Raw genomic sequence first — 27189 nt, 5'->3', positions numbered from 1 at the left:
AAGTCATTTGGGTGAATGCACTGGTAATCACCACATCAAAGAAAAGAAGCGAGTCTAGGGAACAAGCTTGAAGAAAACCCTTTGGTGAATTTAGTCTGAAGTTCAGAATAAGGCAAACTATTATGAATTACATTATTACTTGAATTATTAGGATATTTATTTGTATACATAAATTTAGAACACCTGGACATAGCATTACTCCTATTAAAAAAAAAAAAATCAAATCCGCTTCTAGAAGTCAAATCCCTAGCTCTAGCAGAAAAAGAACACACTCCTTCAGTGTACATGTTGCAAAAACCACAAAGTAAAGTTGGTTTTCAGGGATTTTTTTTTTTTTTAAAGGGATTTGAGGCAGGGTGGGGGGAAGCTGAGACATTTTAATGGAAGGAGACTGACATTAGCAATGCTAAGGTTATGCTATGTGGCATGACAAAGACTTTTGCTTAGACCTTGTAGTCTCAGAGGCCAGAGTGAGGAACTAAAAGTATTGAAGCTAGGATTCAATTAAGATCTCCTTCTCTCTCTCTTTTCTGTCTCCTGTCCTTACTTACCAAGGTTATGTTATACAAGGCTCTCACTTCAGTCCTGGTCCAACCTGGTCCACCTATGAAACCCTATAGTGCCAAAACTTCCTAATTGACTTCTTTCACCTATTTCTTCACTGATCATTACTCTAAAACTCCTTGAACCTGACAAGAACTTCACATAAAGGAAAAACGCACTGTAAAAAACTCTAAAAATACCTTCCCCCCCCCCACCCCACCCCAAGTATGCTTCCACATGGAAGTCTTATAGTTACAACAACTATATCTCTAAGGCATCTAGGTAGACGTGAGTTCCACATTTGTATGTAATCTCACAGATGAGCAAAGACCCTTTACTGATTCATCACAGAATCCCTTGCCAATACAACAACTCCCTACAAAACACAACGGACAGAGTAATGCAAGAGCTCCATGGAGTTTTCAAGCAAGTGAAAGCACACCTATTCTAGCTTTGTTTTGAGCAAGATGTTTTCCCATTTAGCAGGAAAGGCTAAAAAGGGTAGGGGAAATCCTATCTGGCATAGCAGCTTGAACTGAAACAGACGCTGTTGGGTTGCAAAACAGCAACTGAAAAACTTGTGTTGAAAAGCATTAGGCAGTTCAACACTGAATGCTACCACCTCCAATTATATCTTGGTTGTTTATTTCAAGGGCTGATGGCAATAGCTACTGTTTAGTAGGATTACTGAACTAAAATAAATCTTGGGGAGAAATCCATAAGTACATTGTCTACTTAAGAAAAAGACAGAGCATACATCACATATAAGAAGAAGAGTAAAGACGCTAACCCCAGAAGTGGGGATTGTTCATATGTGGGTATGCTAGGTTCATACCTCCCATTTTTATATATCTGATAGAGATTCCTCTGACATAAGGAAGGAGGATTTTTCTGCAGCAGCTTCCCAGAGTTTGAGAGTTTTCCCCACCATACAGCAAACAAGGTTCATATCTCCCTGCAGGGAAAACTGAGCAGCACCACATCTCAGCAGTTACATTATCAACAGTTCACTTGGAGACTCTCCCAGGTAAGAAAAGAAAAACAACCATACTGAAAGGCAACATCTTTCCTGGAACCATCCATAACACCGCTTCCGTAAATTAGCTAAGTTCAGCCTGTCGTTATATCAGCTACTAGGGTCTGTATGTCCATATTCTGGTAGAAGAAATCCACAGAAGTTCCCTGGTTCTAATTCCTGTAAATAAAAAAATTAAAAAAAAAAAAAAAAAAAAAAAAGCATATAAAGTGCTACCATGTAATTGATGCAGCACAAGAAATATGTGACCTGAAAGCCAAACACACAAAAAAACATATTTTAAGTTTAGCCATATAACAGTGGTAAATTATTTTGGTCACAGAGTTCATTTAAAATTAGAAATTAAGATTTTAGTAGTAAAGAAATAAAACATTCTTTGAGAAGCTTATTTTCTACTGTTGCTGGCAGTTTGAGTTAAAATTGAGCTACTCACTTGAGCATTCTCACTCAAAAGTCATCTCCGTGCTGAATAAACTCGTGTGACCTGAATATGTTGCATCTGCCAGTAGGCAATAAGTGCTAAAAGGCAATAGACTGGAATTACTGAAGGAGCTGCAGAAAAGAGTTATAAATGAGAAAATATCTTGAGTGACATTTGAGACAAGTGTAACATGTAAAACATGTAGAAAATACCTATCAACGAAGAGCAGGAAAAATGAAAATGAATGTTATATCCATTTATATTCAAGATACTGCCCTTGGGACTAGCTTGGAACTTCCCAAAAAAGTGATTTTCTTCTCCCCCCTCTCAAGCAAAATGCAGAACTTCTCACTTTCTTAAAATCAGAGCTCAACATGAAATTGCAGATGCTGGTTTTCACCATCAGAACATTTTTAACAGGGAAGGAAGAGGTTTCTTTAAGCACACATATACACACATATGTCTTATAAATTACTTTTTTTCACTACTTTGGGATGGCAGTTATTGCTTTCTACCTTCTCACCATTTTAAAGACACTTCTTACCAAGTGTCATCTTGCCAAAAACAGCCCATTAGGGCAAAACAGAATGAGCAATGATTGGGAAAAGTTAAAAACTCATCTCCTCACAGCTTCGAAAAAGCTTTGAAACTGAGACTAAAAATTGCAAGCCTTTGTGCCACCAAACTTGGCTATCTATACTTCCACAGTCTTGGTTTCTACTTTTATACTTATCCAAGACTGAATATGGTTTTGAAATCTGTTTACCAACAGCAGGTGAGGATCCACATATAAGAGACTACCCACGCCCTTTTGCACACACGACTTGGAGCTGGTACTGATCGGTGCCTCGCTTTCAGGGCAGGCAATTATAAGAGATGTTCATTTGGGATGGAGGCTGGCAGCTTGTTGTTAGGTATTGCATCCATTCTCGGTTGAGCATATGGCCATTAGGACACTATTAGCTCTCAACAAGAAAGGTTGAAATACACCCAGATTAAAGGAGATTCAAGCCTTCAAAGAAGTTGAAACCTACTGCATGGGGCTATTGCTCCCAAAAAGACTCACAGTATCTACAGCAGGTTGATACTTGCAACTCTGCACCCAGAAATATAGATGGGGATGGTACATCTTTGCTGAATGCTCTGAATCAGAGCCCTGCAGTGAAGCTTCTGAGCCAGGATGTAGTTGCACATTGAAGGCTGATAGCCTATTAGCAACTAAATCTGTCAGTGATCCCATTTTATCACAGCCATATATACCATTAGGAATTGCCATCTACTCATTATTATGATTTAAAAACGTGAGCAAGTCCCATAAAAATATTTGATCAGCTTCACAGGTTCTTTGATAATTCTGTACAATCAGAGAACTGGCCTCCAGGCACCAGAAATTTCCCCCATATAACGGGTCCTTTAAGTATAGGCCACCTGTGTGCCCACCAAAATCAGGATTTGACCAAAAAGCTGGGGCTATGTGGGTCTCCCTTAGGTAGGCGTGGGAATGACTTACCCACATTAGTCTCACTGAACCAGAAGAGCTCCTTTGTATGAAGGGGAGCACCATCATCTGGGGCATGGGCAGCACATCCCATCATTTGTCATGTCACCAGAAGTTTGGGCTTGTTTTCTTTTCCACCTCCTCAACACAATACTTATTAACAGGATCAGTTGCAGCATGCCTTAGACACAGCTATTTTATGATTCCATATAAACAGTACAAATGCTTTCTATGCAAATGAAAAGATATAGGAAAGATACAAAGATATTTAGTAGGTATTGAAGTTATCCTTTCCTACTTCTTGGTTCTGTTCTTTAAATCACTACCAGGTACACTGTAATTCCATAGCAGGCTGCAGTGAAATACAGATAAGAGGGTGGGCACCAGTAGATGCAGCAGGGGCTGAGATCCCAGGTGACAAAATGAAGTGGGCTATGCTAACGCTCATCAGTTATTTGATCTCTGCTTATGGAAGGTGACAACAAGAAGCACTCCATTTAGAAAGCATTTCCTTGCTTAGTTAAGCAAGGCATAAGCAGCAGGGCATGAGTTGCCATTTCAACAGGATGGTCTGGTCCACAAGCTTTTCTAGTAAGAGACATGCAGCCAGCTTGTCCTAAACCAGTGACTCCATGGTAAGAGAGGCTCTTCCTTGTCAGGTGGCTTGCCTGTCAGCTGGACCACAACAGCTGAGGCCAAAGATGGGCAGTACATGTTACAAAGAAGTCCTGTGATTTATCCTGAGTATGTGGGGAGGATAGGGAAAGAGTAATTCACTGAAATGTGAATAGTTTTAATCTTTAGTGGGAAAGATAATAACAATCACCTCCACAGAAGAGCAACACACGATTTAAAACTGAGTACGCTACAACAGATCTCAGTCAGTTTTTAATTAGCGTTCCTATTACATGACTTATTTACTGTGAGATAGATGCTTGAGAAATGGACGATAGTTCATCTTCCCTAAATGAAGGTTTGGTATTTGGGTTGTCCAGCCACCAGTTACTTCATGCCTCTACCCTTCTTCATTTTCAATGTAATGAGATACCCAGTTAGTTTCAACTCCTCCTAGATTGCTCCCCACACACCCCCAGGTTGTGGATGGGCTACAAGAATACAATATTATTCTGTATCTTTCTTTTTTTTTTTTTTTTTTTTCCAAAAGCCCCCTAGGCTTTACGTATTTAATGGCATTTTCATCAGCAGTATAATTCCCCTTCCTGTTCCATATTCAAGCATGATTAATGTTTGCAAGTACTACAGTAGCACCAACTGCAAATAGAAACACATCTCAGAAAATCAAATCAGCAACAAAAATCATGTAGAAGCACTCAAATTGTCACAATACATAACCAGAAAGACGCATGCCTAGAAAATTCCATTTCTTATGGAGGTCCATCTATAAATAAAAGCTTTTTCAAGCACTTATGACAGGCGCTCAAGACAAGAAATAAACTACCCAATCTTCTTATAGAGGGAGTGATTCTGTCCTGTCTCATTAATATAACTCTTAATAAGTAATATAGTTTCAAACACTGAGCCATGTTTACTGAAGTGCATCCTTTTGGGGGAGGCAGGGTATAGTACTTTTAGTAAAAAAAAAAAAAAAAAAAAAAAAAAAAAAGACACATGAAGATGTTTCAGATGGCAAGGCTAATATAGACAGAAATGGATTTCAAGGTTTTTTAAATATATATATTTTTTTTTTAAAAAAAAGAAAAGGTTGCCTTAGGGCTTCATCCTCTGTAATCATGCACCCATGTACAACATGTACAAACATGCTACAGACAGCCTGACTGCCGGCAGGGACAGAGTACCTGCAACATTGTAACCTGTGCCTTGCAATGGTGTGCCCCCACTGACCCCCATGGCACTGCTGACCATCGTGCTCCTCAGGGGCTCCGTCCCTACATGTTCAGACACCAGCTTGGGTCAAGTTGCCTTGCAGCACCCCCTGGCAGCAAGGATAGCACAGTATGTTAAAGACCATGGAGCACACCTATCTGTGCAAGAGTCCTACCCGAACAAGCCCATTCCATGGGGAAAGGTGGTCGAGACACCGCTCCCATCTCCAGGAGGTAGATGATAACGGGGTCAGTTATCAAAGCTGCACGTCTTTATCGTTTCACAGAGCCAGACATACATCTCATCCCTAAATGGAGATTCGAGTCAGAATTTATTTTTAGACAAAGAAATCATTATGACTACTGACACCTAAATGAAAGAGTAGAAGTAACCTGCACTCCTCAGCATGCAGCTAGCTCTGGTACATTTAAGGATGCTGTAATTTCAGTCAAAGCAATATCCTGGAATTTCTCTCTTCTTTTCTGGGTTCAGTAGTTATTGACCATTTATTTTTAACCCCTTACTCATGTTTCGATTTCTAACTAGGGATTTTCAGTGAGATATAGACATTCTCACATTTACTTTCTGTGAAAGCTATTTTACTAAAAATGTAAAGCTGTCCTTCTGGTTGTTTTTAGGCTTATTAGATTTATTCTTAAATGACAGAGCTCAAAATAACAGCCACGGATGCTTTGCCAGGGATGACAGGATCCCATAAGAAACTGAGTGTAATAGTGAGTGTTTTTTTTCCCCTGTGTTTCTGTATGTGAAACATGCTCGTCTGTCTGTAGCCATGATGTCCATTCACAGTTGTCCTCTTTCAAAGCTTGAATCGAGTTTGATGCCTGAAAAGAATGATTTCTAGGAGGAAAATTGAGCTGCTTTTCAAAAATCTGACGTTTACTTCTAATTTTTAAATCTCAACCCTTAATGAGTGATAATGAGTGTTGGAGAAGGCACAAGGAGAATTTTTGATGCAAGATCAGAGGCAACTCAGAAACTCAAGGACACTTGATAAGTCAGAATTTACCTAATAAACGAGCTGTATTTTTGATGTATTTTGATTATGCTATACTTTGCTTTAGTTTGGACTTTCATGACAGTTAAAAGCAAAGTTATCTTTATCACAGAAACATTTAAAATGGAATTGGTTTGAAAAACAACTACATATTATATTGTAAATTATTCTAAAGTTTCACAAGAACAAAAGGTCAGATGCACAGCTTATGTAAATTAGTGTTCTCTCTTTGATGTCAATGGAGTTGTACTGGTTTCAAGTGATGATCTAGACTGCCTTGCCCTAAACTTCGCATTTGAAACACTTTCTTTTAAGGATTTGCTTCTCTCTAATCCAGATGTCACATTAATTTAGTGGGAAAAACCACCAATACCAAACAAGAGCAAAGAAAGCAGAACCATGTCAAACAGAAATCTAAAAAGAAAAAAAAAATTGTCCTTTAAGCCACTCTTCATCCTCCCTCGTTTGCTTTCCTCCATTACCTCATTTCTAGCAACCACAGCTTTCTAGAAGCTCTCCAAACATAGAAGCAAGACTCAATTTTCAACTTTCCATTGTTCCTGAATCAGTGTGTTTTTTCCCCCCTCCGGTTGGTTACAACTGGAGCCCAGTCACTGTGAGCTGTACTAAAGCTGTAACCATAAACATGGCATTAGATGGGATATAGATGTTAGATACTTCATTAGATATGGAGTACCATAGACATACAGATCGGGAGGAAGCTGAATGAACCGAAGAGCAGCTCTAGACAGGTTACGCTTTGTTTGACACCTGATCTAATACAGGTAGTGTTCACTGGGGTATGAAGTTGTTCAAAGGCTTGCTGAGAAGCTTAATATAGAAATATAGAGACAGACACATATACACACATATACATACAGTTTGACACAGCATACTTCACACACTTACTGGAACACATAAGCCTATTTAAAGACAGGCACAAACATCTTAACAGCAGCCAAGTTCCAGTGGTATTGTCTCTTTATGTTCTCTTTCAAGAAAATATTTTGTGTAAAAGGTATTCTTGCTAGCAGGAATGCCAACAAAACTGTTACATGTTTACACGTTCGTGCTGTACTTCAGCCTGATAAAGGGACAGCCCACCAATTAGCTTGTGCAGCACGGCTTCAGTCTTGGGGACTTTCAAGGACAATAGCTAAATGAAAAGTCAGAACTGCACATCGTTAAATTATAGAAAATAGAGCCAAGGGGAATAGCAGATGCTCAAAACTGGGCAAAAATCAAATCTAATCCACTGTTTTCTTATCAAGTATTTTGAACAAATAGCATTTCATGATCTTCTAAAGCAGCACTCCCCTATCTGCTTCATTAAAAAACAGAGTCAGCCAACATCCTGAAGCCTCACCAGCCAGTATCTCCATACCTACCCCTAGAACTCCCTGTCCTATCTGCAGCAGAAAGTGGAAAGTTCTTTGGAAGTGCAAAAGAAAAATTCTGAAGTCTTGCTCTCACCTGTGTCTTACTTTTTCTAGACTCAGCAACCCATAGATTTTTGATACTAGTACACATGAGGAAAGAGAGAGAAAAGAAGGGAGGAGGCAGTAAACAGTTTAAATAGAATTTAGCCAAAGCATGCTGCCCAAACCTGAACATACTGTTCTGGAAAGGGGCTTGCTGGTGCTGAACAGACAAGAAGGGTTACTAGAGAGATGGATGGCACTCTGTTCACTGGTTCCAGTCTGAGGTTTACCTTTTATGAGGGCATTTATCAAGGCTCATGCTCAGCCTGTGGCCTGAGTTACTACCTCACTAGCTATCGTCTTATTTGCATTCATACAGCGGAAACTCAGCCAGAACTACCTTACACTTAAACTTGCTGTCAATTGACATAATATTCAAGACACTTTTTGCACTTCAGCTATTCCTATCTGCACCTGCCATTCTTCCTACAACAGTATTATCTAGTCATTTAGTAGGCCTAGTGATTTTTCTATTACACAGGTTATTACCAGAAAATATCGAACAGAACCAAATGTAGGAGAGACCCACAAAGATTGCACCCTATGCATCTTAGGGTTTGACAGATATATACCCTCAGACTTTCCTCTAATTGCTTTTGCACTCACCTAGAAGTAGTTTCCCTAATTTGCTTATGAGAATATCACACAAGTACTCTAAACTTCACAGCTTCTCTTTGGTCTGCAGGGCTCATTACACAGGCATAGAAGGAAATTAGATTGACTTGGAATAATTTAATCTCAGCAACTCCACATTACCTTCTTAGTGCTTAAACTCTTCTAATATTTTTCCAGAAATTGAAGGTGACTTCACTGCAACTTCAACATCTCTGCTCAAGCACAGAGAGGTACTCATTTTAAAGATGACAGAAAGCATGCAAGCATGAAAAAGTCTTCAGTTCTATCCAATCTACTCTGCTTGCCTTTTTTTTTTTTTTTTTGTAGCTAGTCATGATGGGGTTATATGACCACCAAAACCACATTTGTCTAATTTAGATGACACCAATGCACAGCACTACCATTGTAGGACTGTGATGGAGCCCTGACATGATCCTGCAGACCCCCAAAGCTTACCAACAACCATGTCCAAGATTACCACACAACAGGATCACAATGTATCTCTGCTAGGACCTTGATAGAGAAACAACATATTGAACTGCCTGAAAATACCAGTAGTTCCACAAAGCAAGGAGCGTTGCTACTCCCTTAGTCCAAACAGGGTTAGGCCTAGAAGTCAAGGTATTTTCTCAGGTATGATGTACTGGAAGTTCAGTGAACATCTTCTGGATGAAAACTCATGGCTCTAGCACAAGTTAGCATGTGTTAGCTTTTCTCTTCCTCCAGGTGTTGAAATTTGAGTTTGCTCAGGTAATTTGATTATTTAAAAGTGGTTTTCATTTAGTGGTCTATATATTTGTGCCATAAGCAGAACACACATAATTCCAGCTTTAATATAACACTGTGCAACATTCTTCTTCCTCAAAGATTTTGCAAAGAAAAAAAAAAAGTAATACAGCTTTAAGATCTTAAAAATAACACAACATACTGGCTCCCAGTGAATAATTTAATTCAAAGGTAAATTAAAGTTTGAATAGCAGAAACAGGCTAGAAAGGGGAGGGAGAAGGAAAAGAAACAAGTATTTTTTTTATTATTATTTTTTTCTTCATGTCCAGACAAGCAATTTGGCAATGACACTGAATTCATTCATCATACACATGCCAACACCACTACTGCTCAGGGCAGCTGTTCTTTAGGTCAGTCTTTTGAGAATCTCTTAAAAAGTTTGGATGAAGTGACCAAAATAATTTTGATATTAACAGGCACTTTGGTTCTAGGAGATGCCAGAGTTGTATGAGTCGTGCTTTTTTCTCCCCACTATTACCAGTGGCTGGTGGGAACAAAGCATGCCATGTACTTGATCAACTGTCCCGTAGTAGGATAACACTGATATTGAGGACTGCTACTGGTGATATAGCTATATTGTCTTCTGAAAACCAGATAGCAAGGATTGTTTCAGCTCCTATATCGTTATTATATCACTGTTCACATGTAAGTGACAGCATGTCTATGTATTAAAAGCTATCATTATCACCCACGAATGTAATAACCTTTAATAGCTTCAGAGATCTGGGCTTTGAGACTACTAAGCAGCTTATGAATTTAGAGGAAAGTAAAGGTCAGAAATTTCTTATTGCAAGCATGAAATAAAATCCATTTGTTTAAAATAACTGACAATTATTAAATACAAGGGATTTGTGCACATGGAACTCCTGTTGACAGGTTCCCTTATAGAAAAATTAAACTACATTCTGCTCTCAGAGACTCAAACTTCAATTCAATCCAGGCTCAACTTTTTTTTTCCTTGTATGGCATAAAGTACAAAAAAGATAATGAGGACATTTTCAAATGTGGGGAATTTAAAAGACTGAGCAAATGTTGAATTTATATGACTGTTTACTAAATAGTGACAAATAAGTACTTCCTCTTCAGTAAATTCCTCAATTACTATGTAGATGTTTTCGACACATGGACAGCTAAAATTCCAGTTATTTAATTCAAGACAGGAAAAAAAGAGCACTGTTTTTCTCCACACTTGTTTTGTACCTCCTAGCTAATAACTAAATATATTCACTTTTTTCATTATGTTCTTTGAAGATTAAAGACATGTCTGGCTTTGTACTGGATCTGCCTGGACAGCTGACAGCCCATTAAACTCAAGTAGTACAAGCAGTACATTTTAAGGTCCTGAATTCCAAAGCACACCAAGATGACTTACTATATATGTGCAAGAGTACTCCTGAGACACTTTGAAATCGTACATTTCAACTTCTAAGTAGAATGGATGATCATCTGCTTTTATAGGAAATTGGTTAAGCAGCAATTAAAATACCCTTCTGGTCAGGATCCTTATAGAAGAGGTGTGTCTATCATTAACAATCACTTCTATTGTCAAAATCTGCATTAAAAGTCACTTTCATGTGTTGTGTTCTTTTCTTTTAATCCAAGAGCACACAAAAAATCTCTAGCATGAACCAGATCATGGTAATGAACCAATATCTGTTTTCAACTGGTTATGAAACAGATGCACACTGCATCCTGGTTTTCTCTCCTACTTTTATATCCTTACTGTGGAGGGAGCAAAGAGTTGTACTGCTCTTTCACAGCAATTTAAAAATTTTCTAAAGTTGTGGTACTCCTTTCATGACAACTTCCTGTAGCCCACAATTGTGGTCGTATTCCTATGTACCCCGTAACTTACCCTTGCCTGCATTGTGGCATTGTCTAAGATTACCGCCATCACCACCCCCAATTCCAGTAAAAGAACAAAAAGAGGACTGAAAGCTTCAAATAAGTCATTTATAAGTACATTTCAGGCAAAACTTTTTAAGTTTTGAGGTGGATGTAGGAACTTTCCTTAAGTTTATGGCACAGATGCAACATAAAGAGCTATAATAACATGTAATATTCTTTTGGTGGCAGACCTAGGTGGTCTACTTTACATAAAGAAGAGATTTATAGATTTTGAACCACAAAAAGTAAAAAGATCTAAGCAGGTGAGAAAGCATGTGACAAGACACACTCATGTCTTTGCGTCAAATCATCTTAATTCGCTACTGGGTAAATTCTAAAGAAGAATTTTAGAAATAAATTGCCTAAGAACAAGTCCACAAACTCTTCCAAGCCAGCCACTTGCCCCCATTCCATAAAAAAAAAAAAGAAAAAAGAAAAAAGAAAAGTGTGTATATGTCTTAAGATGATATTGAGTCTCAGTACCTCTATTACAGTTTTATAAAGATTATTTGCCATTAGGTTTCCAGCCTCCTGTTTCTGACAAGATGTGGCACAGGAACATTGAGTCTTTTCTGGGGTGTTTTCTTCTATGAAGACTCCAAGTTCTAATCCCTTTTGTTAATGGGGCGAGGACACAGTTCAGTCAAGCAAACATCCTGTCATATTCCCAGCCTGTTCTTACCAAGACTTCAGCCTAAGCTACAGGTCAGCTCCTGATTTGTCTTAGCTTACAAAAGCAAAGAAACAAGCACACTCATACAAGTCTAGTCTCATGTAGCGTAGTGTAAGGATAGATGTGCATCAGTATATTCTTAAGAGAGTATACACATAAAAGGTTTAAGAAAAAAAAAAAAAAAGCATCCACAGCTCATACAGTATTAGGGGATGCAATCAAACAAGAAAACCACACACCTGGTACAGGCAGCAAAACAAATATAAGAGCACCGTAAAGTTACGCATTAAAGTTTTCTTTTGAATAAATAAATAATTTTTGTTGCTGTTATATTTCTATTCTAGATCACAAAGCATCCTAGCAATTCCCCTGCGAGTTCTTCCCTGTTTTCCAGTATTTCCACCTCTTATCAGCATAACAATCGCTTGTGGTTTCACTAAAAATACCACATCTTTACTCCTGATTCATTTTTCTGGTTTTCCATTATCAAAATACAGACACTGTCTTAGCCAAAGCATCTCATCAGGTATGCTGAAGTTTCATTACTTTTCTGCAACTTTCATCATATACCTTAAAAACACCTTTACTTCAGATCAGACAACTCTCTCTCATAAGCATAGAATTCTTTCTTTGTTTCTACACAGCAAATATAACATTCAGCATCATTTAAACATATTCTCAAATGATCTCATCTAAGAAATCCTACCTAACTCATTTAGAATATCACTGCACTACATCACCTCAGCTCCCTTTGTAACTGCTCACAGCAACTATTTCACTCAGCAAAAATACTGAACAGCATCACATCAGGAAGAGGCCACCACTAAAGAGGCACCTACAGTTGCACAAGACGTCGCTTTATTTCCACTTCTTGCATGAGGAGCCACACTGGATTATGTCCACAAGACTTCAAGAGCAGGCCTCGACTCAGCCACACCAAGGATCTCTACCTGCACTTAGGAGCCACAATAACAAAGTCTCTTGCATAATTCAAAAAATATATATATTATTTCAAAGCTAGATTAAAACATGTATCTACCACTCATACCTGAAGTCTTCTGCTGCTCATTCACATTCCCACATGTAGTGCCAAACACCGCTTTCTCACACATAGCAGGAGCCCCTCACATCAGCAGCCTGGTAACAGAGCACAAGCGTAAGCAAAATGCCACCATCTTGGGATCTCAGGGAGGCCTCATCAGAACAAAACGTCTCAGAGACCTCATCTAAGACCAACTACATTTATTTTCTCACCTTCTCTAGACCTTACTTTAAACAGAGCCTACTAAAAATAAATAAATAAAATACACACGCAAAATCTCATTCTCTATTTTTTCTTTAGACATGTTCTTTCCACTTCCCTTTTCTCTAACAGCAAAATCCTCCCAAATTCTCAGGTGTGACACATCATCGTTCAGTGAACCACCTGTGTTCCCTTCTAAGCAGGCGTAGGTAGCTAAATTACAGCTGAAAAGTGTTTTATGATAATAAAATTGACTATGCAGAGGATTGGTGGGTTTGTTTTTCTAATCAAAATGTGTTTTTGAATAAAGTCATGCACCAGGTTACATTAGTCAATGCTGTTGTTTTCAATAACTTATGGTTCCACTGAAAATAAAAAAATAAAATAAAATAAAATAAAATAAAATAAAATAAAAAAACATAGACCTTGTTTTGTAGGACTAATTTTCCATAAAATCCAAGTGAAGGACACGAGTTCCACTACCTACATTTGGGCCTTCACAGCTCATATCCCCATAGCAGCAATTCTGTAAGAACCCATGCCAAGTTACTACACCTCTCCAAATCATCCCAGCAATCCTTTCCAGAACCTTCCACGGTATTTTGCATAATTCTTTCCACATATCTCACCTCACATCCCTGGCTGACGGCAAGCTCAGCCTGTACCCCCGCCATTTGGCCACCTGCAGAAGGGGCCATCCAGGTGGGTTCTGTGTCAGGCAGCACCCCTGCTTCCCTCCACCATCCCTCAACATAATGATTCCTCGTCAATCATCAGAAGGAACCTACTCTCATTAATTTGTCTGTTCACCAGTCATCTCCTTCATTTATGTTCCCTCTTCTGCTTTGTACAACTTGTTATTACCATGTTCTAGGATTTGTTTCATTAAACAAGATTTATTTCTTGAATGCAAGTGTATGTGGCTTGGGGCTATCTGATAAAATATTCTTTCACATTCAATATAAATATAGCATTCTTACACATTCATTACATACTCTTACACATGAGAATACACAATTTATTTCCCATCTCATTTTTTTTTTTTTGTTGCTCTTGCTGTTCAGCTCTGTAAAATGATCACTTTTAAGACACCTAATGTACTTGGTATTACGGTTTGATTAGATAGATGTGTAGATTCATATGCAATAAAAGCACAGAAATGTGCTTTATTTACTGGAAGGGTCAAGGAAGGTCAATAAAATTGTGAGGTGGGGGAGGACATGCTTGACATGATTTCATAAATGTTTTGGTAGAAAAGGACTGCTCTTGCATTGTACCCTTACAGGGAAGAAGCTGGGGAGGAGGCAATGAAGGACCTCTCCAGCAGTGTGACCACACCACTGAACAGGACCTGGGCAGCATCTGCTCTGGGACAAGCTCCTTTGCTTAGCTTTATTCAGAAAAGGAAGAAAACAGTAATGAAACTGGAATGATTTGAAGCAGCATTTTTAAAACAGAGTCACGCAGCTGTATGATGTATCTGTTAAAAAGTACATGATTACACTGCCATTCTTTCACAAATAAACACAAAAGGCAAGGGAACAAGCGAGCAAGTGAACAGAAGAAAACAAAACCAGGAATAAAATAATGTCTGTTCATGTAATTTAATCTGAACTCTCATTGCCTGCTCTTCTTTGGAAGAAACCTTCATCAACATTAGAAAATTCATGATAGCTAGACTGCTGATGGAAGAATAAAACACATATCATCTTGTAGAAAAACAAATGCAATTATGTAGGCTATAGGCTATACCACAAGACACAAGCAGTCTCTTTTGTCCAAAACACTTTTTACATTTTTTATTTTTTTACCTCCAGTAATTTGAAATTAAGTATTTAAGCTTCAACAGTTACTTGGGTATTGTATATGCAATATTGGACAGTACCTTTTTCAAATATTAGGTTCCTTCATGCTATACTATGCATGTTTTTAAACACTTCCCATCACAGGCCCAGTGATAAGCAGATGATGTTTTACTGCTTCAGCAAACAAGTGGAGAGAAATGACTGGCTGAGGGATTCCTGAATCTCATCTACTGCTCTACTATTCTAACACTAAACTGGGGTCATACAGCTCTCTAGTTTGTAACATCCAGTTCTGTCCTTTAAGGTTGTTATTTCCTATCAGACTGAGTCCTCATGCTCAAATTTGCTTCACTGATGCAAAAATTGCATTTAGAAAACAGGATTTCCTTTCCTTTATTTCTGTTCTTGGTGCTATCTTCATTCAACATGTAACATAATTTTGACACAATGAAGTAGATAATACCATAAAAGCTAATGCAATAAAAGCTACCTAGCATACACAGACACAAGGAAAATGGAAAACGTCTGTCATTGCAAAAATACTGTTCAATTTTTGTTGGTTACATTTCAAACTCTTCCCCAAACTTCAGTAATCCCTCTCAGATCCTGGCTGCAGAGGTGGCTGATTGAGTCCGAGTATCATACAAGCACCTGATTTTCTGGCTTGCCACATTATTTGTTCAGAGTAATTTGTTCAAGAGACATTTTAACATAAAATCTATTACTTTGGCTGAAGAGAAAAGTTTATTTTTTTACCAGGCAAAATCTCTGTTCCAGTGAAGTACCCTAGCAAGACTTGTGTGGACAAAATGCCCCAGCACAACATGGCAGGTCTTCTGACATGCTCAGCTTGCTTTCAAAGTGTATGGAACCCAAGAAACATTCTTTGGAGGAATGGTTTGTTCTTTAAAAAGCTGTATAATCTTTAATGAAGATAAACAGAAAAGTGTAAAACACTTTCCTATGCCTCAATACTTCAGAGTCCTTATAATTATTATTTTTTTAACTTTATTTTTTCATTTGGACTGCAATGAAAAGGTGGTATCTGGATAAACTGTGTTATGCAGGGTTTTTTTGTTGTTGTTGTTGGTTGTTTTTTTTTTTTTTTGAGAAGCCTTTTTGTTTTGTTTTGTTTTGCTTTGAAAAACCGAAGTAGAGATGATATAGAGATTTATAGTGACTTCTACATTGTGAGCCCTGTCCCACTGTATAATTTACTTGTAATAGTATCAGAAGTAAACAGCTATTTTGTTACAAAAAACTATTTTGGAAATCTACAGTGACAACAAAATGCAAAACCTCATTCCCTGTGGTAGTGTCCAATCATTCACTGAAATGGAGTCAGTCTGAATGCAGAAGAGAAACAAAGAGAGCATCACTTCAGATAGACAAAAAAAAAAATAAAAATAAAATAAAAATAAAAAAATTGGCAGTTTTGCATTCTGGGAGGATAGATTAGATTTATAGTTGGGGGGATTTACAAAATTTGAATTAAAAAAAAAAAAAAAGAGAGAGAGAGAAATCATATAAGTTGGCTACAAGTTTCATTCTTCAGTGAACAAAGCAACATGTAACTCACCTGAAGAAGTGGGATGAAATTGTTTTACTAGCACAAGTAAAGGGGATAGAAGAGGAGAGCAGAAGTGAAATTGTGGTGTAGTTCCAGGGACAAACAATTTGAAGGCAACAGTTTGGGAAGAAAAATAATCACAGCTTTGTGTGTTTGAAAACACTGTAATTAAATCAAATAATGTCTCTGATGTTGTATTTTTTTACTGTAGAAAGAAATTTCCCATAAACAGCCAGAAGAGTAGTAACGAATTTATCACATAATGCATTTTGTTATGTGGCGAGGAATAGAGGAAAATGAACAGTGATTGAGCACCGTTGTAATGTAGTATATTTGTCACTCTGCGTGAATTAAAAAGCTACAGGGACACAGTATAGTATTTGCTGTCTAATTCACAGTGTCGGCTGTATTAGAACTCTTAATGATGACATCTGGTGAACTTTTGAATTTGGAAGAACTTATTAGGGTATTTTCAACTAGAAGCATCCTTAAAGTAAATTTCTAGAAGGTTAAGTATGTTCAGCATAACCTTGGACCACTAAGACTGAATACTTCAATCAGCAGCACCTAACAGCAACAATCTTAATATTATTTATGTATACAGCTAGATTTTTATTTTTATAGCTAAAGTCAGTGCCTGCAATGTCACTGGTGATAATGTATTACCATTTTTATCTATGGAAATGGAAAGAAAATCACATAGACTTAATAGGAAATATTATGGTAATCCCCATATATCAGTTAAGATAACTGTATTTCAGCAGGTCATAAATTGCCACCGGCTTCTTCTGTATTCAGTCAATTCTGAGACTTAAAAGCAAATGCATATGTGTGTTTCCCTATTCTTGGTGTTCATCAACATAGTGTAATTGTTGATTCAACCAGTGAAGGGGAAGGAGACATATGTGGGTCATGGGGAGTTCAGAATGACTGAAAGGCACCACTGCGAAGTATCATGAGCAATATTGTCCAAATTGTGTGATAATGGTGGCTGGTAGGTGCTACTCCATTGGTCATGCAGAAAAATGGAAGGGAAAAAGCTAACTAAGCTTTTTAATGTCACACGGACAAGAGATTTGGGGGGGGGGGGGAGATAAAGGGGAAAGGAGAGTATGTCTTTGGTATTCACTTTATTAGAAGTAAAAAACCCATCTACACCCCAAGACATAACTTCCTATCAATAATAAAATATCTGCTTCTTACACCACCTCAGCAATATATATACATACATACATATGAAATATATTATGGCATTTTTATTCATAGCTTCAACTGTGATGACAACAGGGTCGGAAATCTTATTTTAATGAGCACGAATAGCAGAGGATGAAGTGCAGCAGAGCTGTAACTCAAAGTTCCTGCAGATCACATTCCTGTATAAAAGAGGAGGAGTTGACGTTGCTGCATTACAGCTTTGGAGCCCTTCAGCCCCAGCGGCAGGTCAAGGCCACGCTGTGTTACGCAGTGTGCAAATTTCTGAACAAAAAATACTGGCTGCCCCAGCACGTCTATCCACTCAGTGAAAGTCAAAGACCACCACATCAGCCTGCAATGGGGAGGAAAAAGACTAAGGCAACCACGAGCAACATATAGCCCCAGATGACTAGAAGCTGCTTTGTAGCCAGTGTAGGGGAGGTGGGGTGGGAGAGCAGCATGGCTGAGGTGCAGGCCTTACCAGACTGCCACAATTCTGCCTCCTTGTAACTTTATGCCTCCTGTGCATTTTCCCCACCTTTGTGACAAATGCCCTTATCTTGTCCCCACCATGCAAAGCGAAGGGACTGGTCATCACTGCACTCAGATCGGGCGCAGAGCACCCATGGGATGGGGCAGGAGATGGGTTTTGCCATGTAAAACCATCGCTGAGCTTTTGTCCTTTGCCTAAGCTTCAGTACGGCACCAGAGCAGCCTGCTCTAACTTTCATCAACTGGCAATGACTGTGAGTTTTCATACAGGGTGTCTTCACTGTTCTCCCTTTCAAATATTTGCTTTTCTTTTCTAGAACCTGTAAAAAAAAATATTCATAAAGGAAAACAAACGTAGTATTAAAAAATAAAAAATAAAATACTGTTGTTGTTGTTGTTTTCCTAAGAAGCAAGCTGATACACACAAGAGCTAGAAAGACTTGAGGATATTTTATTTATCAGCTGTTGCTTGCTTCATTTAAAAATACAGCCTAAGCAGTGTAAGACACAAAGAAAGAATCCGAGGACTCAGAGTTGTTCCACATTAATCTCCCCTTTGTTAATGTTTCAGGATCAGCTTTAGGTCATATGCGGCCCCTGTTGTTGAAAGTCAGCTTAGATTGCTGACAGCAGATAAAAGTGATATGATAAGGGAGGAGGAGGGGATAAGCCTACTGTGAAAGCCACCACAAGATATATAATTTTCTTTTGCTAAATAACTTTGACATTATCTCTATATCCTTGAAGTACAAATGACTTTTAAAATCTGTACAAATGCATATATGCAACTGTCAGACTACACATGACATATATATAAGATTAAATCTCCCAAAATACTAAATAACACTTACTAAAAGACAAAAAAAAAAAATTGATTACCTGTTTGATATTAATTTACAACCAACTCTGGTAAAGTCCAGGAGGTTTTTTGTTTTTTGTTTTTTGTTTTTTTTCAGCGATTTCACTCCTGAATATTTTTGTTTTCTTCTCACTTCCTGCCTTTTGTTCTTTCACGTCGTCTTTTTGGTGGGCTTGAAAAGAGCCTCTTGTTTAGTGTGGCTTGTATTTCAAGTACTGTCAAGCATGAGTGAGTAATACTTGGCTGATTTCACAGGTTTCGGTTTTACAGCCACAATGTTTAAGTCATTTGTTGACTCCATATGTTTGTGCCCAAACAGCAATCTGAGATGTCTGATACACAACACACGTTTGTTGGACTGCATGGAAAAGAGGTGACAGTAATAGTTGCAAACAATTACGTAAAGAAGAAATCATAGCTTATTCCAAAATTTCTGCTGTAAGAATTACATCAGACATCATCAACAAATTATAAGTGGAGTTGTTTCTTCTTCCCGGCAATCATTTTAATACCTAAGACAGTGCCACAGGCAAAAGGAGAATTGGTCTGTCTGGCTTCTTTCCAAAGCCACCTTTCATAGAGCTGACTTGAAGGCCCCTCTTTACACTGAATTCAGTGCATCCCTTACGTGGTGATACTGAGACTCTGGTAAGAACAACACCATTTCTAAAAATTAAAACAATAAATAAATTACTTGCTAGCCTCAATGTGCAAAATCCATGTGGAGCCACTGATGATGCATGTTTTAAGGCAGCTTCATGTATGTTCATGTGTGGAACATATCCCTTCCCAAGAAGCATATTGCTATTGAACACAGCCTTTTCTAGAAACGCCATTAAGTTAATGAGTCACATCTCCTGCTCAGATAGCTCCCAATACAAAGTGGACTGACTGTTGTGAGCAGGCAGCAGTATTTACAAGTCTTTTGAGAAGGCCGCAGTGACTGACCACGTGTGGGAGCTGCCACCACCAATGCTGTGCTGCTAGCAGTCTCCACACTGCTCTCCACCATCAACCGGTGGGCAGCAAAGCACTTCCATCTGGTAGGAGCAGAGCTGGAGGCACAGGCCATATCTCTCTGTGCCTGGTTTCCAGCTGAGAAAAGCAGAACAGATGGCTGTAAAGGGAGATGGGGCGAAGAGCAAACATCCACGGGGTAATGAGCAGTCTCCTCAGAGTAAATGTACACATCTATCCAGTAGATCAGGACTCATGCTTTCTCCTGGTCTTCTAGATATGACTGTAATGATTAACATATTTTAAAATTAGATGAAACACCATCCAGAGTAAAACAGAAGCATTTTGGGGTAAACAGTACCACAGTTACAGCTCTGGCTGATGACAGACAGCCCTTGGGGTTTCACTGGGCCATGCTGGGGTCTTCACCAGCATTCATTTTTCCACACAGTCTCTCCTCTTTTAACATCCCCAAGTACTGGATAGGTGACAGAGAGAAAGGTAAAGGCAACAAACAAACAAACAAACAAACAAACAAAAAAACAGATTTGACCTGGCATGATTGTTTCTTGAGAGATTTCTCTTTGTAAAAAGCATTTGCAGCGGCAATGCATTTGGGAGCAGACTGTTAGAACTCTGGTATAAAAGCACAAGCACATACAATCCTTTCTAGATATAATAACACAATTACATTGTACGTCCAGTCTCTGGCCTTTTATCTAATGTTGGAATAAAAATGACTTTCCGAGCTTATTAGATAAAACACTAAGCTGCAGAGAGATTTTTAAGGTTTCATATTTTCCTTTTTTTTCCTTAGGGTGTGCTGGAAAAAAAAAAAAAAAAAAAAAAAAAAAAAAAAAGCATAGAAACCTGAGATTTTAATCTCCAAGTGGTTATCCTGATAACTAATAAATCTAACCTTTCCAAGCAGACGTATGAAGTTAAGGGGACTAATTGATCATGTTGGCACAAAGGTGTTGTTCATTCTGCAAAGGCCAAGTTAATCCACATTGATGTGATTCAAATTAACCTTAATCAGCTGCTAGGCTGACTGTGATTTCATTACTGGATATGCTACAATTAGACATCTCCTGTCTTTAAATGCCCCTCAGCTTTATTGCAGTGATTTTTATTTTTTTTTTAATAATAAACACCCATTTACACATCAGATGCTATTAGTATAATTGGCTTTAAGATTGACTTTTTTTGTGTAGTCACTTTTTGGTTCTGTTTATTCTGAAAAGGTCAAGTAATACAGATTGATGTGATCTAAATTAACCTCAAACAGTTACTTCTCCTCTCAGAATGATATGCTGTCATGGCGGGGAAGGATCAGACAGTTCCCTTCTTTTTTTTTTTTTTTTTTTTTTTTTTTTTCCTTCCTTCCAGATGCATAAATCATACATATTTCATTCCTGGAGGCAGGTGCAAAACACTTACAACCCTATAAATTATCTTCAAAATAGAATTCAAAACCAGTTGACTGTTCAACAGAAAACTTTTTTTTTTTTTTTCATTTGAAGCAATGTGGGTGTGCAACATGCTGCACAAAATATATGCATTTTAAAAATGGGGTTTACTTTGCAAATAAAACCTGATCCAAAGCCGACTTTTCTTCCCTTGGATTTCATACCTCACACAGACAGCATGAACACAATTTTCAGCTGCGAATTCATTGGCACTCTGCTTGATTGTGGCACTGAACAAGTGAAGCAGGTTCCCTCATTTTATTTGGTTTCTCGAGGAAAGCAAGTGCAATTTCCCTACCTCTCTTCTCCTTCAATTATCTCAAGCTAAGAGTAATGCCTGTTAATGCTGCCTTGATGAAATGGAGAGGTACAATGTGTAAAACACTCAAGGAGGGCCATCAGAAGCATGAGATGAAAAATGTTCCCTTTTCTCCTTCTGAGGGAGGGGTGAGGTGAGGAAGGTGAGGGCGGCAAGGACAGCTCACAACATGCACTCCCTGAAGTCACCATCCCCAAGGGCCAGAGGAGGCAATGTCAAGACAGCTCCGAAACCCCTTCTGTGGGACCTGCTCCCCCCAGGAGACCTCAAAGGGGCTCAGGGCAGGGAAGGGAGGAGGGCAACAAGTCAGGCAAGGTGTCCTGCCATCCTCCTGTCCTCCCCATCCTCCCATCCCACATACCACCATGTCTCTCCATGACTCTGCACTCAGGGGGACACATGACTCTGCACTAAGCAGGACACAGATACATGGAAATACAACTCGATGTAGAGAATAACCACGACCGTCACATCATTTATTGATCAGAATAAATGTTTAATTTTGCATTTAGTTTAAGACAGCAATGTAATCAATAATTAATTTGCCAATTGCGGTTATTTTACACAGCCAGTCACCTTTCTACATGCAGAATAACCAGAACAAGCACATCAGCTTATTGATTCAGCCCTGAACCTGCACCTGAAGCATGCGGTGCAGTGCACTAAACTCCGACAGCGCTGGCGTGACCTTAGAGCTATGCTCCTCTCTGACATCTGCTCACATGTCAGCCCCCAAACCCATTTTATTCTGTTGAAATCCTCCAGTTTGAAACTCAGCTCTGAACAGGACAGGACGCAAGGAGACTGCTCTGTGCCAAGAACAGTTAAAAGGAATTTTTTTTAATCCTGTAGAATTGTCTCAAAAGTACCAGAACGACTTCAAGGAGAAACAAGTCCACTGATAGAAGAGGGAATGGTTCTTTATTGTAAATATATCTTCATAAGAAGTACAAATGCTTATTGGATCTCCACTGCTGTGTAAAATCCAGACTTTCTCTGAATAATGCAACACCCTGAATAAAGAAGCTGCAATTACTCTGGGAGATTTCCCTAAATCTTCCAGCTTTGGGGATAGGAAAAGGAGAGCAGAAGCAGCTCTGTCTTTCTAATGTTTACACAACACTAGGGTTGTTCCCTTAATAAGCCTTGAAGGAAAAGAAATATGAAAAAACTCCTAATAATTCTTTGGAAAGTTTCACTGCAGAACATTATTCAGGATGCATTTGATCCTTAAATTTTTTATACACGGCGGGAACTTGCTTTTCTGCCTCCTGTTTGCCACTGTATTTCTTCAAGTGTGCAAAATCTGTAAGGTTTTACTGATTTTTCCCTTGTTGCTCGGTATGAAATAGAAAGGGGTTGAGATGGGCTCTTGGTGAACTCATCCACTGTACATCTAGGGACAAACCTATTTTTCTTGAAGTATCAGTTTCTTCAAAGCTCAACATATAAGCAATATAAGTGGACATAATGAAGCTATCTACCCACAGAGAAGTTGATTGTGTTAGTGACCAATTGCATAATCTTTACTTAAAATTGACATAGTACTTGTAACATAAACACTGACACTAATTATGAAAACAATCACAGTCAAAGCCAATTATACTGTGGGTTTGTAAGTACAATCACAACTGCTATTTATGGTGACAGAAATAATATGAGTCTACATGAAAGACTATGTACAGATGGTGAAGAAGATTATGCTTGGCAGAACTCAGAAAGAGGGGCACATTGAAATTATTTTTTTTTAAGCAAACCACGGGAACTAATATTACATCACTAAAAATTAGCTGAAAGATTCAGATAAGAGACTGACCGTGCTCTTTTACTTAACACCAAACTACATCTGACATAATTCTAAGAAAAAAAAAAAAATACCCTTATTTGTACTTGGCTGTAAGCATCTGCATGTAACTATAATAAAACTGCCACATCTCAGTTTGGATAAAAATAGTATTAAAAAAATGGTGGTCTTTTAGCATATATACCTTTGGGCCTTCCAGAAAGATAAAGTATTAGCACTCATACAGAGTAAATTGTTTCAAAGTGGTTTGAATTAAATTTAGAATGCATGTGGCAAAAAATGAACCTTAGTCTTTGGTGTAGGTGAATGACCAGAAATAAGAAGATTCATCACAAATGGGTGTCTGGCTTCATATTTATTACGGTGTTAACAAGTCTGATTTTTGCACTGAGGAGTTTTATCATGCCTACTTACATTTTTGTCCCCTGTTATGAACTGAGATTAATTTCACAACACCAATTTATAAGCAACAAGATGTTCAGAGTCAGTTATCATGTTAATGCTCACTACTTTTGTCATACCAGAGTGTCATTTGCAGACATTTATTTTTACAAGAGCCTAAAATGATCCCGAAGTAGTTTGTTATTACAACGTGATAAATTATACGGTGGTTCTTACTACTCTGGTTCTTTAAGTAAGTTTCAGTAAAACTTAAATGAGCATGCTAATGATTGTTGTCAGTGGTTTGCTGCTGTTATTTTTTGTTTGTTTTATGACTGTGTACGTATATTTATCAAAATCAGCCCTAAACAGCCTACAGTATTTTCCTTGTTGTCCTCTGACATATTTTTCACCCTACTATCTTTCTCAGCAGCACTTCAAAAAAAGCCAAGTACAAGTAAGGTTTTTAGTTTTACTTTAAAATATCCAATTTAGCATGTTAGGTGAAAGAAAACCTTGAAGGCAGCCAAGCTACCTTTGGAACACAACAGCTATGCTGGAGATGAAACCTAGTGCTTTTCTTTGAAGACAAGCTACCTGCTAAGCGCTCTTGACCATGGGTGTTCAAAACTCAGCGGAAAGCATGGTTTATCTCCCTTCCTGGTCGTTTTGTACTCAACAAGCTCCTGGGATGCTTTTGAGTATCGTTTCATATTTAAACCTAAATTAGAAACACGGATCAGCCTTTGTAGAGATGTGAACTAGATTTTCAAAACAACAAATTGTCAAAAATTCATCTTCCGTTCAAGCACCAAAATCTCTGACACATGTCACAGGAACCTCTTCCAGTATCTTCTGTCAGACCTAGCCCACTTATTCTGAGGTGCCCAGGAGAAAAGGAAGGTGAATTACTATTACTTTGGGCTAAAAGAAATCTATTTCTGCTCTGCACTTTCTTCCTTGGCTTACTGCCATCCCTTTTTAGACATTCAGGGCAGAAGGGGCTGTAGATTTTTGTATTTTGGCAAGCATTTAAGTAAGATAAGTCTAACGAATGCTTCTTGCGTCTCCCTGTAACTAGAGGAGAACCAGAACTTCATACTTTCAATTTGCTATTAAATGACTACAAGTGTCAGCAATCAGACAGAAGGCTGACTAGTTATGAAACTAAGAAATCACATACTTCTTTAATAGGCAAATAGGCATATTACACTTGGTAAAACACTGTATCCTATGAATTCCTCTGCAATGGTTATCTTGCCATATTCGTGGAGTAATGCAGTAAGAACACTCTTGGGACTACAGAAAAAAAAAGTAAGGCATTCAGTAAATATAGTTTTTAAAAAATGTTTCACACACAAGTATTTTCTGTTAAGTGGTTGAGAAGCCAGAACTACCTCCAAAGCTTCAAGTCTGGAAAAACTGGATCCACAGATATGGTAAAGTGAGTGGCTTTGCACAAATGGCTTAGTCACTATAATACAAATGTTGACAATAGCTGTAAGAGTGGATGTGAGTCACTGACTTGAAAAAGCAAATATTTCTGAAAAAGTAACAGACAAATGTCATGAAGAAAATGGCATAAGATTTATTTTCCCAAATGTTAATACCTAACAACCATCAAGAAACTAGGGCCATTATGGAGATTAAGAAAGTTACCAACATTTGACTATTTATAAAAAAAACTCAGAGAATGACTAGGAACTTTGAGTGACAGGTCACTCTAGTCTTTCTTCACAGGTGAAAATCATTATGGATAATGTATATATAAAGTATAAATATTGACCATCAACTTGGTTTCACAGAATGTAGATAGTGTCATTCTGTTCTGTTTGATGGGACTACGGATCTAAGTAGCAAAATGGTATAGTATACTGTAATTTTTCCAAGGCATCTGATTTAGTGTTTACAAAGTGGTTTACAGAAAAGGTTAGCCTCGTATCTAATTAATTATAACCAGAGATTTAACTGGAACTTCTTAGAACAAATTAAAAGAATCAATTACAAACATAGCTATGAATATTTTAGACAGTCTCTAGTGACATCACTAGTGTATGAACTTCTTGGTCTTCTTTTCCGTCATGATCTTTAGGATACAAAATGCTTTTTATTTAAAACCCGACAAAGGATAAGAGTCTTGAAAAAGAATACCTTAAAAGGGCTAATGATTCCATATGATTCTAACTTTTAAGAAATTTAGAATCAATGAGTTTATCACAGCAAGGTCTCTGAAGCCCACATTTGGAAAGAAAGTATTTTTTTTGCCAAAAAACACATGAAAGTAGAATACAGACATATGCCACTAGTTTCTTGGTATTAGAAAGGTCATTATACTATAGGCAGCTGAAGACTCCAGAAACTTTTGACACTCGTTAATTTGATTCTGAAAAAAGTACTTAAAAACTTGGCAAATACTGTCTTTTCAGAGTAGCAGACTGCAAATCTGAGAAACTAACCATAGTCTCAGAAAGGATCGCCTGAAACGTGCAGGATTTTTGGTTTTCTAGTGAAAAAAAAAATCAAAATTTCACAGCCCAGTATCCTAACTTCATGAAAGGCCTGACTGAATTTGTCTTCTGTCAAACATCAGTCATTAGTAATGGCATGAAGGCTTATTATACATTTTGTTCACCTCTGAGACAAGCTAAATTCAACAATGTCACTTCTAACCTTAGGGAAGGAAATGAAATCACTTCGAGCCTTACATCCTGTAAGTCATACCAGATATAAACTTTCAGAAGGGTCTTGATGACATTTGTCTTCCCAAACTCACATCCTTAGGCACCCTGTTCAAATATAAATCTAATCATACTGCAAAAGAAAGTTTCAAGATTTAATCATGATTTTCAAAGCAGTTTTGGAAAACACAACATAAATTCTATATATTTTACATATACTTATATGTGCATACACGTATACAGAAAACAAAAGATATGAAAGAGTTCTAACGGGACTATAGCTAACCTGTTCCTCTCTAGGCATTCTTGACTTTCTGTAATCAAACTATCATCATATAGTCAGATTCTGCTTTTGAAACAGAATAACCAAATGAAGAAAATGAAGAGTATTTTATTATATATTTGATTAATTTTATGTACATATTCTCAGTTGTGAAAAATTTCCAGAAGAGATTCCTATGTGTCTAGAAATGGCTGTCCTTAATATACATATTCCAACCTTTCAGTGAAAATTGCCTGAAGATACAGCTCAAACTGCAAGTCTGACCACTATTGTCCATTAACTTAATATGAAGTCCTCATAGACCAGTGTCCTAGGTTCTGGTAAGATCTGT

The 27189-nt window shown here is 37.9% G+C and overlaps 1 protein-coding gene across 1 annotated transcript in view; it reads right to left on the bottom strand.

Annotated features, from left to right (window-relative positions):
* LOC311436130 (uncharacterized protein) overlaps window positions 1–27189 on the bottom strand; it is a gene marked incomplete at its 5' end in the record, with an annotated part of 364735 nt that overhangs the window by 15249 nt on the left and 322297 nt on the right. Inside the window, 2 exons of the mRNA XM_084517972.1 lie at window positions 5519–5650; window positions 12853–12941. The remainder of the gene's footprint in view (window positions 1–5518; window positions 5651–12852; window positions 12942–27189) is intronic.

The sequence above is a fragment of the Aythya ferina genome (genome assembly GCF_964211825.1).
Source record: "Aythya ferina genome assembly, chromosome: 4".
In the NCBI taxonomy this organism is placed as follows: domain Eukaryota; kingdom Metazoa; phylum Chordata; class Aves; order Anseriformes; family Anatidae; genus Aythya; species Aythya ferina.
This window is presented reverse-complemented; position numbering and strand designations above follow the sequence as displayed.